Source organism: Hylaeus volcanicus, chromosome 5 (assembly GCF_026283585.1).
Source record: "Hylaeus volcanicus isolate JK05 chromosome 5, UHH_iyHylVolc1.0_haploid, whole genome shotgun sequence".
NCBI classification, from domain to species: Eukaryota; Metazoa; Arthropoda; class Insecta; order Hymenoptera; family Colletidae; genus Hylaeus; species Hylaeus volcanicus.
Window position 1 is genome coordinate 5,606,003 of NC_071980.1, and position 7,203 is coordinate 5,613,205.

Genomic DNA, 7,203 nt, shown 5'->3' on the forward strand with positions numbered 1-7,203 from the left:
ACACCAAATACCGAAACATCGAGCTTCACGCCTAATTGATTGGTAAAACTACTGTTCGTAATGGGACTCCCCGCCGCGAGCAGCATCACACTTCTCCCTTCTTCGCTTTCTATCGATCCGCGGATACAATATCTGCATTCAGGACAATTCACAGGCATTTCACGGCTTTCCTCGCGGTAGCTGGTAATTAGTACAAATTCCGCGAGCCGCCCAGTGCGATACGCATCGATGCATAATCCATAGAGAAGTATCAAAGATTATCTTGCGGTGATTTTCATTAAATCTTCACACAACGACTCGAGCACATCGCGAGTGTACCGTACACCGTTGCACTTGTCTCACGCATACTTGGAACACGGTCTTCCCTGGCTCATCTTACAGGCACCTGCGTTAGTGTACGGTGATGTAAAGGTACGCGCAGGTAGCGATGGGATTGACAACGCGCGGACCCTGTTGGTAACAGACAGAAATGACCGAAATTTCAGTAATAAAATTCATAGAAATTTTGATTATAGCATTACAGTTTCTATGAATTTTAATGCAGAAGCCTGCGCAACTGGCCCAAAAATATAATCGACACCGAACGAGTGACAGCTTGAATACGGACACGAGTTCGTGTGGTTAATAAGTATCGTATCAGTCCCATCGCTGCGTACAGGTACATGCAGGTAGCGTGTCCGCGGGGTGGGGGAGATTGGGCCTTCCGATGTTTGATTCGATGGCGGGGCGGTGGGGGCACGTGGGGTCCCATAGAGCGGCGAGTAGCTCGTAGAGGCCCGCACCCATACGTTCGCGAGCCGTGAGTAGTGTTAACGGCCTTGCTTTATGTGGGTCATGAAACAAGGTCCCACCAGCACGAGGAGCACGAGAAGCACGAGGAACACGAGAGAACACAGCACGCTCGACTCGAGCCGCGCGCTTGGTACTTCCATCCCGGTTCACATACACGCGCTTACACACACACACACAGAATTACGCGTGCGTATGTGTGAGAGAGTGTATAAGCACAATAGCGCGCGATTTGACGGAAACAAGAAGGCAAATAGAGTAACGCTAACTGTAGTCGTAACGAGCCATTTATGGTTTCTATTGAACCATTTCGAGCAACAATGTTTAGAATAATCTAAATCAGATATCTTGTAAATATGGTGTACATACAAAGTGTCGATAGGGGTCATATAAATGGACGACCTATTTAACCTTTTCCCCGAGTTATAGCGGGTGCTTGTGTCGCAGAAACTCGTTGGACAAGGTAGCGCATATAACTGACTCCCATTCGATTGTTTACAAACAATGGTCAATATTTCACGCGCGACCTTTTGACCGTCTTGAAGCATCCTATGGATCTTTTAGGATCGCGAAAAGAGATTACTATACGATTAGGTATTCGCTGCGTGCTCTAGAATATCAATTTCGAGTAGTCAAATACCACTCGTGTATTCGAATTTAATTTAAACACTCGAATATGAACGAATCAGCTCGAATAGTTGCGGCTCGGATATCGACTATCGATCAGCGATTTCGAGGTCCGTTCGAATAGCAGACTCGATAATGATGGGCACCAGGCGCGCTGCAGGTATTGGACTAGTGGTAACAGTACCGCGAGTACAGTTATTGTACAGATTATAGTAATAACGCTAAACGTAGCGTGGTGTAACAAACATTGATTCTGACTCTGATATTATGTTAATAACGAGAAGCTCTCGCACCTGGCAATAACGCGCGACAGGTAGCCGGGATAGTAGGGAAAATACTTCGCAGCGTCGCGTGGGTGCGTTAGCTCGTGCAAATCTATCCTAGACCTGTTGTTACAAAAGTTATTAGGCACAAGAAGAGACATTATATGAAGTAAATAAATTGCTTATAAGTTGAGTAGCAATAATCTAATAATATCGATATATTATATGTTATATTAAATTGTAAGTGATTGTAATATCATGTATTAATATGATTTACTATCGTTTCGCTAAAAAATGAGGGTCATCAATCTCATCAAAACCGGCACGGAACGACAACCATTTTTCCATCGTTTGAAAATGTGTGAAACGCGATCAAACATTCGGCTCACGTCACATTGGCGTATTTGGAATGATCAATGGTGTAATGGCTTACTTGTGCCTGCGATCTTCAAAAACGACCATGTTGCGAGGCGTAGAATGTACATACATACTTTCACTGCCGCTAAAATAGATCGTGTAATTCGGGCTGCACGTTTGCAGGCGCTTACGCGAGTATCCCGAAAGCAACGTGCAAGCGATCCACACCGTAACGCGACACTTTCAAAATAAAACGTTACGCCGACAATTACTTCGTGACCGATCGATGAGGAAAACACGATTCCGACGCGAAAATCAATAGGCTTTCTATTTTCCACAATTTAATCTGAAGGAAATTGGAGAGAAATAGCCAAGAACTCGAAACAGAAAGAAACGTTAACTGTACCAAGAAAAAATCTTAATCGCCAAAGGAGTTCAACCAATGATCCAACTCAAAGGAGAAAAGAAACGGAAGGGGCTCCGAAATCGCTAGAAAATAGTCAGTGGGGCGTCATAGTGATTTCTGAGTCACGGTCGCGGCGTCCCACGGTGCTGGAACGCGAGAAGTTTAAATTGAATCGGGATCGATGACTCCCGCGCGGCGCGCTTAGGGCAACCTAATCGCGGAAGGTGGTCCGTCCACGTATCAACCTAAACGGCGATACTTTTCGTCGGCGAACCCCGTACGATTTTCACCGTGTGTGCGTGCACGCGCGGCGGCCACGATGCCAAGAGAAATCGAACTTGATCGTTAAGCGAGCCGCGACGTGAGCTCGGCCCATTAGCCGCGTTCGAAGCTGTTCTGGCGTTCACAAGAACGACCGGTATAGATCCGAGAAGAGGAACGAGCACCGTGTCGCGCGGTGCTTTGCGACGAAACTTGAAAGAATAACGCGATACCAACCAAAACACCCGGTAGCCAGCGATAAGGTATAGACACGCCGTGGGAGTCACTGGTGACCGGCGCTACAGGACCCTTTCGTGAGGTTTGTAGTTCATGAACGATAATAGTTTTAATACATTTTTAATACATTTTATCATGTTTGAAATAGAAACGTTTCAAAGACCTCATCTGACAAGAATATCAACAAAAGAGTTTATTTTTTTAACACAGAAAGGAAAGTACCCTCTTAACTCTTCTGGAACTATCGATACACCCCTTTCTAATCGTTGGCGTCACTGGGAATCCCCGTCGCTTGTTTTACTGGAAACCGTCTGTAGCATATTACGCAAGCGAAATTCCCCACGTGACACGAGAATCGATGCAATTTTTCCAATCGTTCTGTAATAAGGAACCGTGTTATTCGAGTCTATAAAAAACCGCGAGTCGACGTTATAGGAAACTGTGTTTTACGAGCCAATGTTACAAGAAATCGTATCAGTGGTTTCGTAGTAAATATTGGATCGCTTCAGTTGCTTTTAAAGAAGTGTCATCGTTATTTTTATTAATTCCGTCACTCGTTACTTTTCTTTAATAATATTTACTTAAATAAATAAGTTATATTTATCTGTCCTCGTTGATATTTTTCGAATATTCGCACGATCTCGAATGCCTCGCGAATTGAAATTGAAAAAGATGTCCAACGTGTGTATCGCGAACATCGTAATAGAAACTGCCGCGTCGGATTTTATTATGACAGTTACTATCGACGGTGAAATCAACGGAAACATGATGCGTATATGTATATCAGTAGCGATTACATCTAGCCCGCTACCTTACGCACGAAATGTACACTAGGCGAAGAAACGGCGAAAAGATCTCTCTCGATCACACGAGGCGAACGAAAAAGTCCTAATTGAATCAAATTCGAAAGTTAGACGACTGCAGATGTAATTTACACTCGTTACCTATCGAAAGTTCTGTTATTTTCACTTGTTATTAATGTTACTATCTCCATTACTCCTGTAACACATTTTTTTTTCTGTTGCATCAGGTCTTCCCATAAAATGATGAAATCCGTAGAAACTGCGATTGATCGATAGGTGATTCTTAGAAACTTATTCTTTTTATAGGTGATGTACATATATAATAACTGGCTTGCTCCCATCGCTATTTGCATACTATTGAAATGTTTGTGTATGAGAATAATTAGAGCATTGCTGGAATACTCCATTCAAATTCAAATACTCGAGTATTCCAATAGATCTTTTAAGAAAATTATTTATGTAGATTCATTTCAGAATAGAATCGGTATGAAATGTAGATTATCAGTGTTAATTATGATATTATAAAATTGTAGTGTATCATCAGGTATTGAATTGTACTATCGTTGAATCCGACTCGAATGAAAACCACCAAAAGACGCTTCGTCGAACCCGATAGATTAAAGAAGCATACTTGGGAACATGTACTAGACGGTTTTCTTTTCTTTTTTCAGGTTCTAACGACCGCGACCCGTGTCACGAATCTTTTGACACAATCTCCGGGCGATGTTGCGTCGAAAGGACCGAAGAACGATGCAGCAGACGATGGGAACTTTACCACGGGAATGGAGAATCCTATTACGGTGTCGGACGTATGGATGCGGGAGCTTAGTGCGCGTAAGTACGCGTACAAGTATGCATGTACGCGGGCTCTTCTTGTCTGCGGGGCATACACGTGCGACACGTCCATTGAGGAGGAGCTCAAAACGGGTAATTGTGTGAACAGTACCACTCACATGATCCGAATCGTCTTTAATTATTCGGCCATTTGCGAAATTGTTTTTTGCCTACCTCGCGGTGCAATCGACGAGCAAGGGGAGAGGCTAATGAATACATCTTTTTTCTATTCAATTGCGATACATATATATTCGATCCAAAAAAATATTTCTGTATCGTTTAAGGTACACATAAACGTCGTGCAGAGGGAACAATCAAGATTTGCATCCACTTCCTTGGAATTAATTTCCGAAACCTTAGAGTCGAGTAATTTGGCTACTTGATTTTCTTATTAAACTTGTAACGAAGACAGACTCAACTTTATCCTGTTCCCGTACGCAAGTCATCTATAATCCTTTCAGTATTTTGGTGGTTAGGCATCGACGATCGACGATCGAGGGAATGGCGGCGTTCGAGTTGGTCGCGTCTCGAAGATTATGCAGGAACTGGGCCAAGTCGAAATTTGACACACTTCCGCAGGCTGGCCGCGCTCGAATTCGAGCGTTTATTTCTTCAGGGTAGACGATTGCCACTCGAGCACCGATGACGACTTTGTTGTCACCGTGGCGTTTGACGGGCCCACGGTGTCGCGATGAAACGGCAAGATATTTCGAATTCCCGCTGAGAAATCGAAATTACCTCGAGTCGCTCGTTTCAAGTTCGACACGCTTTCGACCGTTTAAAGAAAGTTCCACGCAAAATTCTACGCCGTTTCCGTATTGAACGCGATTTATTTTACTCGCGCCTATCCTTGTTCTTATTTCACATTCGCGAATGTGGTATTTTCAGAGGTGGTAGTACTATTTTTCCGAAACACCGTGTATGCAACGATAGATCGACGTACGTGCATCGTTTCGAAAGATGGCGGTACAGAAACGCAACCACTGGAGCAAGAACGCATTGTCGTCGTTCTGCGACATGGGATTGTTATGTTAATTACCTTCGCGCGTTTCGTGTACCGAAACACTGCGCTGCCCTAGAACCTTCAATCTGTGGGAAATGGCTCGTCTGTGCATGAAAATCGCATACACTTTTTTGTAGGGATCACCTTAATTTTTATGCGTTACAGGATTTTTAGAAGAATAATCGAATTATAGTAAACAATTTTTGTTACTGTTACTTGATTATCAGAATAGTATTTGAATACTTGACTATTGGGATACTTTTCGAAATAATATAAAAATATATAAATGATACTATCAATCGTAATTCGAATACCCGAATACTCAAGTATTCAAATGGTGTTACTCGAATGCTTAGATATATCCGAATAGTATTAGGTTGTCCCAAGAGTTTCTTTCGCTTTATTAATAACTAATACATGTACAATATTTTATGTTTTATGTTACATTACTGAATCGTGCACGATTCATTTGGCTCCGTTACTGTCACAACATGAATATCTATGAAATTAGATGGTCTATTTATATAAACACGACCGCATAAGATAATTGAGCGCAACTCGCGAAAGAAACTTTCGGTACAACCTAGTAATAATGTTCGCATATTGATGATACCGATAATATCGACGTAACTCTTTACATTTGAAGCTAGTGTAGGATAAAATTTCTTGAGTCGCGGCTGGCTCTATCACGAATTTCACGTCGGAACAGCAGTCTCGGTACCACGGCTGAGCGGCGAGCGACGCGATCGGAGCCGTAGGATACTTAGACCCACTCTTCAGGATCCTGAACCGAGGCGGGTTGCTAAGTGTGCCGTGTAAGTGGAACATCGCTGCCTGGTACCGACGATCAAGTATACCAACGTGGTATAACAGCGTCCTCCTCCTTCGCCGTTCCTCTTTGCCCTTCCACCACCTCGTTCGCCACCTCTTCCTCCTCCTCGCGGGGGCACTCCCCCTTGCCGACACCCGTGTACACGGTGAAAGACTTTCTTTAACCAGGCTCTACAGTGAGTGCCTGCACGCTACCGTCTGCCGCGTTCAACCGGACGGTAAAACCCGTCCGCCGAACTGCCAGGAGGAGGATGTCCATTGTGTCTTCTCGACAAGGCCACAATCGTCTTCGATCTTCCACGCATCCGTCGTGCACGGTCCCTTCCTTCCTTTATCGGCGTCCTCTCTGAAAATGCAATCCTTGCCGACTTCCGCGCGCCGCCATCGAAACGTCGCGAGGCGTCATGCAAATTGACGGTTTCGTGGTAAAAGCACCGGAAACGGAAGGATGCTCGCCTTTCAGAGAAAATGGCCGTTCGGGTAAATAGCTACTTGACGCGGAAGGGTTTGATGCCAGCGGTCCGAACACTTGACGAGTATGAAAGCTTCGGGGTTTTAAAGATGATGAGGGGGCCTGGGTGACTCGATGGGGTTTACGGGATCTCTTTTGGCGTTCGAGCGTTTCGCTCGATGGTGGCTTCGATGTTTGGGGAATGTTAGCGGTGCAGTGGTCGAATGGTTGATTATTAGGAGGCTGTCCGAATATTTGGTTGTTAGAAAGTTATGAGAGTGTTTGGACGTTGGAACAATATTTGGATGTTGGACTATTAGAATAGTGTTCAAGTACGCGAC